Source organism: Lagenorhynchus albirostris, chromosome 14 (assembly GCF_949774975.1).
Source record: "Lagenorhynchus albirostris chromosome 14, mLagAlb1.1, whole genome shotgun sequence".
NCBI lineage: Eukaryota > Metazoa > Chordata > Mammalia > Artiodactyla > Delphinidae > Lagenorhynchus > Lagenorhynchus albirostris.
The window spans coordinates 192,409-205,618 of NC_083108.1; positions in this window are offsets into that span (position 1 = coordinate 192,409).

Here is a 13,210-nt window from a genome sequence, read left to right on the forward strand (position 1 = left end):
GGACAGGACTAAAGACACAGACATAGAGAATGGACTTGAGGACACGGGGTGGGAGGGAGAAGCTGGGGTGAAGTGAGAGTAGCATCGACCTATACACACTACCGAATGTAAAACAGCTAGCTAGTGGGAAGCAGCCGCATAGCACAGGGAGATCGGCTCGGTGATTTGGGATGACCTAGAGGGGTGGGGAGCGAAAGGTGGGATAGGGAGCGTGGGAGGGAGGCTCCAGAGGGAGGGTGTATGGGGGCATGTGTATGCATATGGCTGATTCACTTTGGTGTATGACAGAAACTAACACAGTACAGTGAAGCAATTATAGTCCAATAAAGATGTATCAAAGAAAAATTAACCAAGGATGTGAAAGCACACTGAAAAATGTAAAACACTGAAGAAAGGAACTGAACAGACACAAATAAATGGAAAGCTATCATTTATTGGATGCAAAGAATACTGTTTAAATGTCCGTTCTACCCAAAACAATGTTCAAATTCGAAGCAAGCCTGCTCAAAACTCCAATGGCATTTTTCACAGAAACGGAACAAACATTCCTAACATTTGTGTGGAAACACAAATGACCCTGAATAGCCAAAGGGATTCTGAGAAAGCAGAACAGGCTGGAGGCGTCTCCCTCCCTGATTTCACTCTACATTATGAAGCTACAGTCCCCAAAAAGTGTGGAATTGGCACAAAAACAGGCACACAGACCAGAGGAACAGAGCAGAGAACCCAGGAATCAACCTACAGGTATGTGGTCGGTTAATTCACAAGAAAGGAGCCAAGAACATACACCAGGGAAAGGACAGTCCCCTCAATAAAGAGTGCTGGGAAAACCAGACGCCACGCGCCAAAGGACAGCACTGCGCTCTGTCTACACCACACACCAAAGGGGCCAAAAACCCAGTTTTCCACATCAAGCCCTTCCTCTCCTGGGTCCTCCGAAGACAGACACCCGCAGCGGTCAGCCACGCACAGGAACCTTCTGCCCACTTTTCCTCACCTTCTCCCTCAGCGGCATCACCTCCCGGCGGGTCCTGAGGAGACCAGGCTCCTGTCTGCATGAACTGGACCCCACAGTGTCCCAAAGCTGAAGCCCCAGCGGGTCCTGAGGAGACCCGGCTTCTGTTAGTGTGCACTCGACCCCGGCTTGCCCCGAAGCCCGGCCATCAGCGTGGACTCGGCCCCGCGTGTCCCAGAAGCCAAAGCCCCAGCGGGTCCTGAGGAGACGGGGATCCAGTCAGCTGTGCGCTGCGCCAAGTCCGCAGGCAGAATGCGCCTTCCCGCGGAGGGTCAGGGAGGCGGGCTCGCGTTCCCTGCCAGCCAATGGGAACGTGCAGACCAAGCCACCTCCCAGTTCAGTGGAGGCTCCGCCCCTGAGGGCACTTCCGCTGCATCCACTAAACTGTGGAAATTCAAACTGAAATACAGTCAAGTATCCCATGACTTCTCCAAAATAGTTAAGGAACAGTTAACTGGAAACTGTATGAAATGAAATGACTGTAGACACAAACCTTAAAACTTACACCAAATTCATGCAAATTTATTATCAGACATTTAAAATGCAAAGCTATCAAAATTACGTAGAAACACAGAAGAAAATCTACATGACATTGGGTTTGGTCTGTAGACACACAAACAGCCAATCCACAAAAGAAAAAAATGTCGTGGACTTTATAAAAACTAAAGATTTCTACTCTGAAACACCTTATTCAGAAAGTCAAAAGACAAGCCACAAACCGGGAGAAAAATATTTGTAAACCACATATCCGATAAAGAATTTGGACTAAAAACAGGCAAAGAGTTCTAAAACAATCCCATTTTTAAAAAATGGGTTAGGATTTGAACAAGACACCTGGCCAAAAAAGATATACAGATAGTAAAAATCATACAAAAATATCATATACTATTAGGGAATTACAAATTAAAATCATGAGATATCACAGCACACCTATTAGGATTGCTAAACTCCAAAAATATGACAATATCAATTGCTGGAGGGTGAAGAACAACAGAAACTCTCCCTCATAGCTGGGGGGATGCACGTGCAGCCACTTTGTAAGACACTTTGGCAGGTTTTTTTCCCAAAGCTAAACCAGTCTCACCTTGGGATCCAACAATCATGCTTCCGGTATTTAGGCAACTGCTTTGAAAATCTATGTCCAAATGCAAACAAGGATGCAATTATACACAGCAGCACTATTCATAATGGCTAAAAACGTGAAGAAATCAAGATATCCTTCAATAGATGAATGCATAAGCAAAGTGGAGTACATCCATGTCAATGTGAGTAGAATATGCCACCCCAAACTGTGCTTCTCTATCATAAGGATTATTTCAGTCTGATTGAAAAAAAGAAAGAAAAAAAAACTGAGTAGAGATTGTCCTTTTGTGAAGGACATTTACAATAGAGCAGTCTCCATTTATAAGGGTATGTCCCTCTTTGCACCAGAAATAGAAGGATAATGAAATCTCAAGTAACTTTTGTCAACGGAGAAGTCCTGACTTAAATCTGCAAACAACCATACCCTTGTTTACTGTGCTTTGCATGATAACCTGCCATAACTGGCTTCTCCCCTTCCCCAGCATCTTTCTTCTGTTTTTAGCTGAAAATGATGGTATTTAAGGGGATGGTTTTGGTCATTTCAGGGAGTGACTCAGTTTTCCGTGGTATCCCCCTGTATTCAGAAGGTATACATGTTATTAAACTTCTGCTTTTCTCCTGGTAATCTGTCTTTTATTACAGGGGCGGGGGGGTGCTCAACCAAGGACCTAGAAAAACAGAGTGAAAATTGGTTTTCCTCCCATACACATGCAGTGGACTACTCAGCAATAAAAAGGAATGAACCATCGACCCATGGAAAGTCATGGATAAATCTTCAGTATATATTGTTAAGTGAAAGAATCCAGTCTGAGGAGGCAGCACACAGTATGATCCCATTTATGACATTTTGGGAAAGGCAAAGCTACAAAGATGATAAGCAGATCATGGGTTGGGGGGTTTGAAGTGATACTTTATGATGGATACCTGTCACTATGCATTTGTCTAAGCCCATAGATTTGTATAGCCCAAGGGGTCAATCAAAATTTATTCAAATTTAGTTATTTAGGGTGTAGGAATATTGCAGGATGGAATACTCATTGTGACAGAATCTAACTGTATTAGAAATGCATGGAAAAATCTCACTGTAGAGGATGGGGTAAGAGGTGCTGATCTAAGTTAACTTTGGCAATGAACAGAATCTGTAAACTAAAGGCAAAATGGACCGTATATAAACAGTGGGCTTTATTCTATGAAGTTTTTTCCAGGGTGTAGTAGCTAACAATTCTGAAACCTCTGCACATGTAACGTGGAGAGGAGCAATGCACAGATAAATGGCAGATGGTGGGAGCCAGGGAGCCAGCCACAGCCTTACTGTGGGAGTGGGAAGTTACGGATAAGCAAGGGGAGAGCCTCTGCCCTCGTAATCCTGGATCTGGGCTTCCTGGGAGGATGCTGACTGGCCGGGGGAAACACACACATCTTCACACTGGAAAGACCCTGCAGACATAGGAACCTCACACCCCATCTTTCCACCATAACTGCTGGAAACACTCATCCCTCCATAATCAGTCAATTGCAGCTTTTTAGACATTCTCACCCCCAGGCGGATAAAGGAACATGAGGGTCTTGCTTACCCCTAAGCTGTCCCAGAATCCAGGCCCTGGGTGTGGAGCCAGGTTGGGGGTTCCTGGGCCTCTGACCAGCAGGTGAGAGGAGGGAGGAAGACTGGTCCTGAGGACAGAGGTTCCCTCAAGTCTGTGAGCCCAGGAGCCCCAGTGGGGTTCATTCCCAGTGCGGACATGGGCGGGGCCTGTAGTGGTTCTCTGTTCCCCCTGGGCCCTTTGATGAAGCCATGGCAGCACTGGGCCCAGACGTCTCCTGGCGGTGTCTCAAACTCTGACACAGCGGTTTTACAAAGGAACAGGAGAATGGAGCTGAGCCCCTGACGGCCACTCCTTTCTGGCTCTGAGTTGCTTCCAACAGGACCGCAGTCACCTGCACTTAGTCTGCTGTGACCTACCTGCCCCCACTGGCCTTTCCTCTCCCTCCCTGCGATGATTCCAGTGACATTTCCAGCCTGGACCCCTCTCCCAGGCCAGACGCCTCTGTCCAGCCGCTGCATCCCCATCTCACCTTGGGGGCGAACAGGCCCCTCAGAGGACTAGGCCCGCAGCTCCCCACACCCAGGAGCAACCCCACCTTCCCAGGTTTCTGATCCCAGACACCGGGTGTAACTGAGCAGGACCCTGTGGGGCCTTCCCAGGACAGACCCCTCCCCCATACCCTCTGCTGTAGCTCCTCTCTGAAGTACCTGGATAACAGTGTCTGAGGCACGCTTCCTCCACAACCAAGTGGAAGAAATTAACTATTTGAGGATCATGAACAGGTGGCCCCGGAGCTTCTGGGGCCTAAGAATTTATAATGTTAACCGCCTGTTACCTCACCATCAGCCAGAGAGTTGTGCACAAGCTGATCACATACCCTGCGACGCCCCTCCTTCACCCGGCCTTTAAAATTGCTTTGCTGAATACTTTCAGGGAGTTCGGGGTTTTAGAGCACAAGCCACCTGGCCTCCTTGTATTGGCACTTTTACAATTAAAGCTGCACTTGCCTTCACCACACCCGGTGTCAGTAGACTGGCTTTACTGCACTCGGGAGAGCCGACCCAAGTTTGGTTCGCTAACACTGGGGTCTCCCAGTCTCCCACTCTCCTTGTGCCCCAGTGACTGTCAGCTCCTCCTCCGGAGTCTGTGGCCAGTTCCCACACTAATTCCCCTCTACGCCCACAGCCCTGGCCCAAGCCCGATCTGGTGCCTGGTTCCTCCATCAGGCCTGACAAAGCTCCCTGCCCTATGGTGCGTCTCACATCCCACCCCAACCTGGTCTTTCTGAAGCATAAACGAGACTGACTCTCTCCCGCCTGTAATCCCCCAAATGTTTCCCCACTTTCGCTAGGGTATCTGCCGGGAGAGACATCGGCCAAGGCCCTGAGAGTCCCCGGCATCCCCACTACGCTGCTGGCTCCTGAGTTCCCTGACAATGAGCACGTCAGCAGGCCAGGAGACACGGCAGGAAAGCCCAGAACTGCTCACCTCCGGACGGGGCCGGCACTGCCACGGCCTGATCAGAGACAGCAGAGAAGCGTTCCCCGGCTGGGACACAAACTCTGCACGAGTGGCCTCTCCTTGAGCCATTACATCACCTCGTGTGACTTGAGGGAAGGAAGGACTGAAGCACACTTGGTTCCTAAGGAGGATGGTATAGGCTCAGTCACGTCCCTCCAAATTCACATGCTGAATCCCTAACCCCCAGGACCCCAGGATGTGGCTGTATTTGGAGATGGGATTTTTAAAGAGGTGATCAAGGTAAAAATGAGGTCACTAGGGTGGATCCTAATGCAACAGGATTGATGTCCTACAAGAAGAGACTAGGACACAGATAGGCACAGGGGGAGACCATGTGAGGACCTGGGGAGAAGATGGCTGTCTAAGCACCAAGGAGAGAGGCCTCAGGAGAAGCCAGCGTGCACACACCTTGATCTCAGCATCCAGGACTGGGAGATAGGTCCATTATTCAAGCTGCCCTGTCTGTGCTATTTGTTACGGCGGTCCTGAGCAGACTCACACGCAGGGTTAACTCAGGGCTCAGACTGGACACAGTCCACTCTCCATCCCCCTGTACGTGGGTTACAGGAGCCCCAGGAACTGAGGAGGGGGTCCCTGAGGGGAGGCACAAGACAGAAGATGCCAGGCATTAACATGGCTGCATTCATGTTAAACGTGCCTGAACTACATTCACACGAGATGGTTTTGTCCTGCATGTACATCGGCACCTTCAGTCTCAACTGCAGATCTTGGGCTTCACCAGCTCCACTGAGAGCATTAGCTTCCCTGCTGTGGACCGTCTCCTATAGGATTTCCAGAACCACAAAGCATAGACGCTTCACAGGACCCAGAGTCTGTGCGCTAGCTTCTGGGCAACCCTCACAGCAGAGCCGTGCAGCTGCCCACCAGATCCCATTTCCCTTTTTCCTGCTCACAGCTACCCTGCACCTCCCAGCTTTCCCACCCCTTGCAACTGGGACCCAGTGTCTCGTGTTACCAAGGGGAAATGGTGGAGGTGGTGAGGACCTTGACAAGCCTGCATCCTAGGACGGAGGACATCATGCCCACGTGGTCACCCCACCCTGCTGGTTGGAGCCCTCACCTGGAAGCAGGGAGGAGAAACCAGGGGGACAGAGCCTGGGCCCTGACACCCACCTGCCCTGGACTCTTACATGAAGCAGACAGAGACATCTTGAGCTTCAACCCATTTCTGGGGGGATACTTTGTTCTGGTAACAAACCTTTGCCTTAAAAGCCAAGGTGCTTTACAAACCCCTCCCCAGCTTTAACAGAAAGTAAGGCTTAATTTCATCACACAATAAACTTATGAAGAATTTACAAGGCAAAGAAACTTAGGTTTTGGATATTCAATTCGTGAAGAATCTAAACAGAGTTTGGGCTTGGGGCGGTAAATTAAAGAAGTACCAAAGGTTGTTTATATAGGCTTCTGCACCTTTCACATGAAAGACTTATTTCCTTCTTTCAGGGAGATAGAGAGAGTGTCCCTCTTGCATTAGCCATTTATTAAGTAACTTTATTTCAAAATAATCAGTACGCCATTGTGAAGCAGCCCTCTCTGAGACCCAACAATACACAGAGATGGGGATACATGCATATTTCCTTGCATTATCAGCTGAGCCCTTTTACCTCCTATATGTAACTTTTTTGTGTGTGTGTGGTATGCGGGCCTCCCACTGCCGTGGCCCCCCCACCCCGGACCACGGCACGAACCCGCATCCCCCACATTGGCAGACGGACCCTCAACCACTGCGCCACCAGGGAAGCCCCTATATGTAACTTTTTAATACCATTCTCTAGTAAAAGGAACCAGAGCTCTTTGGAAAAATGGCTGACACTAAGACTGACACAGTAAATGTATGAGCCGGGAGAATCTTGAATCTTCTATCAGAATGTAAGGAAGTACCAAGAAAAAAAAATCCACAGGATGGATTTATGTCAAAGGAAAAGAGGAGCCAATGGAAAGAGCTCTCAGTAGCCAAAGTGGGAATAACTTAGCAACCAACTCTGTACTGCTGGATTATAACACAAATTCTAAACAAACAAACAAAAAAACTAGCCACAGGTGTCCACGCTGGTAAAAATAAGTAACTGCATAGAGTTTTTGTTTCTTTTTATTTGTATGTTTGTTTGTTTGTTTGTTTTGTGAATGGGGTTGAATACAAGTCTCCTATGTAGAAGAATGCCAAAAAATTGATGTAGACACTCAGCCATCCATGAAGTGTGGAGGTGGAGCTAACTCCTGTCTCCATAGGTGCTGGTTCCCAAAGCGACTTCCTCCTAAAGAACGCACACAGTATGGAAATGGGAGAAAAATTAACTTCATTATGGGGAAATGTGACAAACACTACCTAGCCAGGCGACCAAAGTTAATATTAACAGTGATAAGTTGGCCTTGAGAACCTGTTGCCTTGATATAAAGTGATGAGAAAGCACTTTACCGGGCTTCCCTGGTGGCGCAGTGGTTAAGAATCCGCCTGCCAATGCCTGGGACATGGGTTCGAGCCCAGGTCTGGGAAGATCCCACATGCAGCGTAGCAACTAAGCCCGTGTGCCACAACTACTGAGCCCGCGTGACTAGAGCCCGTGCTCCACTACAAGAGAAGCCACCACAATGAGAAGCCCGCACACAGCAACGAAGACCCAACACAGCCAAAAATAAATAAAATTAAAAAAAAAAAGAAAGCACTTTACCTCTGTGATCTGCTTACTCAAAACCCATAACTCATACCTAACCATTAGAAAAACACCAAGTAAATCCCAATGTGGGACAGTCTACAAAATACTGACCAGTCCCCCTCACCAATGTCAAGGTCATAGAAACAAGCAGAGTCTGAGAAACTGCTGAAGCCCAGAAGAGCCTAAACAGACATGATGACTAAATGTCACATGATACCCTGGATGGCATCCTGGAAGAGAAAAAGTTAGAATGAAGGAAACCCAAGTGAAATATGGATGTCAGTTAATAATAAGGTATCGATATTTGTTCATTAATTGTGACAATTCTGTAAAAAAACCAGAACGAGAGGAAAAAATGAAAGTGAAATAGGAGAAACCTATTGCATCGCACTAGAAATCTAGAGCAAATGGGCAACTTCCTAGTAAAAACACATTAACAAAATGGAACGTAACTATGGAAAATACAAACAGAACAATTAGCCATCAAAGGACCTCTTCCCCACGCTGCTTCTCCTCTCATTGTTCTGAGACTTCACGCTCCTGAGACAGGGAAGGAACAGAGACAGAGCAATCGGCAGCTCCCCTAAGATCTGACCACATTCAGTGTCTTCATCTCCCCCAGCCATGCCCCACCCAGTAGGACACCCAAAGGAGTCTCAGGGATTATTGGTTCTGATGTGTCAGCTCTGAAGTTTTGATTCCAAGGGACCGGACACACTTACTAAAGTAAAATAAATCAATATTTTTTAAACGATTTATTTATTATTTATTTATTTTTGGCTGTGTTGGGTCTTTGTTGCGGCGCGCGGGCTTCGCTCTAGTTGTGGCAGCGGGTTTTCTCTTCTCTAGTTGTGACGTGCAGGCTCCAGAGTGCGTGGGCTCTGTAGTTCGTGGCAAGCAGACTCTAGTTGAGGCAGGTGAGCTCAGTAGTTGTGGCACACAGGCTTAGTTGCCCCACGGCATGTGGGATCTTAGTTCCCTGACCAGGGATCGAACCTGCGTCTCCCGCATTGTAAGCCGGATTCTTTACCACTGGACCACCCCAATATTGAAGTCCCCAATATTTTTAAATGATAGAAATAAATTAATAACGGTAAGAGACTGGTTTAAGAGTGGATTTGGACTTGGCAGTTCTGGTGGCTCACTCTCTTGCAGTGTGGTCTGGTCTCTCTCCAATCCTTTGTCCTGTAAATGCCTTTGGGTGGCCCCATTCACAGGAACAGTCTCTCTCACTCCATCCAGGGCTTCCTGGAGCAACTCCAGGCTGACACCCACTCAATGTCCATTTTACCAGAAAGGAAGAGGTTCAATTAAGGTCAGGGGCTGTGGTCACCCATCCAGGGCTCTTGCTGTCCTCCCTTGATGGCAGGAAGCTCTTCCACTTGCTAAAATAGCAACCTTGCTGTTGGTGGTAAACTCAAGACTCTTGCTTTGGGCATCACATCCGAGGCTGGCCTTCATTGCCTGTGTACCTCAAAAGGCACACAGACTTCATTTGTGTCCCTGGGAGGTGGGAGCCCAGGAGTCACACCTGCCCTCTGACTATATTAATCACCCATCCCCACAGAACACATCTGCTCATTTTCCTGTCTCTGCTCTCTCCTTTACAGAGAACAGAAACCAAATGGTAGGTGGTAAGGAAACTGTTACTCAACGGAGCAGCGTCTCAAGGATTATTCTATACCGTGGAAGCCACAGTAGGCTGCCTTTCCGGAGAACACAGGGAATGGATGCACATGGCTCCTGGAGACTACATGGCTTCAGTGGGAAAACACCAGTTGGGAAGCCACTTGCTCCCATACCTTTGATTTTTCACGAGTATGAATGTCAAAGGTTTGCAACAACCTGAAGGCCAGAGGATTGCAGGGCCACGGTCTGCTGTATGCTGAGGGTGGCCAGGGCCACACTCAATGTCTGGAGGGTTATTTTCTCTTGGAACGCTGGGAGGCTATGAGGGAGGAGGCCCTTTTCTCAATCACGTGGATGTAGGGAACTGAAACATCCCAAGGGACCGTCTACGCTGCCCAGGTAGCTGTTCAATTGCCCAGCAGCAAGGTCAGCTCAGTGATTGGCCACAGGGGCTTGACAGGGCCCAGGCAGGCCTGAGCTGGAGGATCACAGATGCCTGCCTGGGTGGTCAGAGGTCAAGGGATATTCTGAGGTTTTATTATGTTCTACTGCCCACTCAAATGGGACGAAGGATGCAGCCAGTCCTGAAGGGCACCGCCAGCCCTCAAGAAGGCAGCATACGGGGGCTGGCAGCGCTACAGCCTTGCATGCATGCCAACACGTCCAACTGAGCACACTGCATGTCAGAGCTGGGCTGGAACCTGGGTCTAGCCCCACACTCCCCATGTTGGCAGCGGGGACCTTCCCGACTTCTGAGGCCCTCCACAACCACAGGCTGAGGTTAAGGTGGAGATGAAACAATCAGCAACCAGAGCAGACATTTCTTTCATTTCTTTAGAGTCCAGGATGCAGAGAGGACGCAGAGTTGGGCAGAAAACCAACAGTCCAGCTTGACCCCACGTCACTTGCACCAGGAGAGTCCTGTCCATCGTGGAGTCTCAGAAAGACGAGAGAGGGGAAGGCGAAGCAGGCCCATTAGATCGTGAACACTAGGTGTGTAAAGTATGAGTACTTTCTGGTTTTCTTTTTATTTACAGGAATGTCTATCTTTCAATCATTAAGATGTATTATTAGTAAAATAAAAAGATTAAAATTGTGTACACCTTTTCACACGCCCCTCACCAAATGTGAATTCTGTAGAAGGTACACATCTTCAGACATCTATTCTTACAAGAGTCACGGATTTACTTACTAAAAGCTGGCTGGAATCAACACAGGTGACTTTGCAGTTTTAGGATTGCCTGGGTCCGTGGCTTGCTGGGCTGCAGTTCCTAGTTTCCACCTCTGTAAGATGCAGGTGGAGAAGCAACGGTGAGACCTGTCTCTCTATTAGCTGTTCAGCTAGGACTCTGAGGCACTTACCCTGTGCAGGATGTGGTAGCAGAAGCACGGGTCACAGCAGGAACAGTACCTGGTCTCGGCCCTTACATGACCCACAGTGGACAGTAGACACTCAGCCAACAACCAGGAAAGAGAGTCCACACATCTTACCTCCCTTCTACGCACACGTGCCGCTCAGGAACACAGGACACAGAAACTGGGCAGATATAGAGTTTAAATGCAGAACCTCTGGGACTTCCCTGCTGGTCCAGAGGTGAAGACTCAGGGCTTCCACTGCAGGGGGGCAGGTTCAACCCTTGGTGGGGGAACTAAAATCCCGCATGCTGCATGGCCCGGCCTAAATAAATAAATACACAAAAGCAGAATTTCTGTTCTCAAGGTGCTGGCTGATGGGGGAGGCAGAGAATAATTCCTGTGCCCCTCCCCAGAGTGGAAGTGTCAGAGCCAGCCACAGTCGAGGATCCCTATGGGGGATGCGGGGTGGGAGGGGCAGCCGCAGGAGGAGGAGGAGGCTTGGTGAGGAAGGGAAGGGACTCAGGGCTCCAGCCAGTGAAGCTGCCTCACAAGGCAGGCCCGGGAGACACTGTGTGGACAGGACCACAGGCCCCTGAGGATGGGGGCTGAGCTGCTGGTGGGAACAGGGGGGCGGCCCTGATAGAGGGCTGGGAGGCTCCAGGGTTTAGAGCAAGCCCTGGGCCCCTGTGAGGACGATGCAGGGGAGCGGGGCCCTGCAGAGAGCAGCTAGGAAAGGCTGCAGGCATCCAAGCAGACGCCAGAACAAGATCGCGCCAGGGGACCATGTGCAGGCGGTAGATGAGATTGGGTGACTGCTGGGCAGGTGGGGTGGGATGGCAGACAGGGGGCACATCACGGGGAGCGTCTAGGAGCAGCAATCTGGGGAGAGAGGAGCGAGGGCAGAAACGATGAGATTCGCTGTATAGGTCAAGCCATAGTGACAAGTGTCCAGACGGTCTGCCTGAGTGCATGATTTAGATCTTGCGAAATATGAGTAGGAAGGAAGGAGGAAAGAGGAGCCCAAGTTCTGCTACTTGCTTACCACGTTGAGGATTGGAGGAATGTGAAGATTCCACAGTGAGTGAAAGTCTGAGCAGTTATTCTCCCAGTAAAATGGGGAGATCCAGGACTAATCAAGGAGAAGAAGGCACCAGAAGGGGATGCAGACATGTGGATAAGGGGAAATGAACAGGACCAGAGATCAGAAGAGGATAGTCCGAGGGAACCCAGTGGGCTTCCAGTTTGTCCTTGGGGTTTTTCGTAGGACATGCTAGAACAGCTAGAGTGGGTGCCAATTGAGGACAGAGGGCCTCTGGTTAAAGGACTGGGTGTCAAACTGGGTGTTGCCTGAATCCAAACCTTGTCTTCCTTAGGCTAAGGAAGTTCCTTGTTCACTTTCTTCATGCGCTACTGTGAGTTTTATAATCGCGTACTGGAGCACCACCTTCCAGGAAGATTTCCACCCAGTTCTAAGAGTGCTGGGTTAACCCGTAACAATCTAGAATGAATAAACTGTATCCAGACAAGGACAGACAGAGAGACAGAAATGACAGTATGGTGTGACGAGTGCTATGACAGGGAACATTCAGGGGAACAACGAAGCCAGCAGGAAGACCAAGGGGCTGTGCTGGGCCGGCCAGACCGGGGTGTGGGATGGAGAGCCTCCGCGAGGAAGGACGCAGTTGTTTCCTTGAACAGCTACTGGTGTTGGTTTGGCGGGAGGTCACCGGACCAGAAAATGACCAGCAGGGGACGCTGAGGGGAAGACCAGGCACCAGGAAAAGGCAACTGCTACCCCAGCTCAAGACATTCAGCCGGCACCTCGGGTTCACCCAGGCCTGCTCTGGCCTTCTGTTCCTCTAACACAGGCCACCAAGACAGCTCTGGGCAAAACTGTGCCCTCGCTCACCTCCCACCCAGCCCCCTCCTCACCCACTTTGGGTCTTGATGAACCCAGAGCAGCAGGGATGCGTACCATCCTCCCAGTCGGGGGTCAAAGTCTATAAGCTCATCCCAGCGAGCCAGGCCTCTGGGTCCTTCCAGCACACTCCCAAGTGCAGTGATGGAGATGCAGCTGGAATCCAAATTGCACAGCCTGCTCACTTCACCTTCCGTCGTTAAGAAAAAGGTCTTTACCCGTGGAACATACTTTGCATTTACACATTCACCCCATTTTTGGTCCCTTAAAAAATACATTTTCTTAGGGACTTTTATACCGAAGTGTCTTCTGGAAAGCAAACGTTCAGTAATACGATTTATGTTCAGTACAGTTTCGTTTTATGTGCATACACGTGTACTCAAAGAGGGCCGCGTATAAAGTGATGTGCTTAGCGTGCCATTTCCTTGAAGTCTGAGGCATCTGACGGTGAGCGTGCCTGATGTTTACG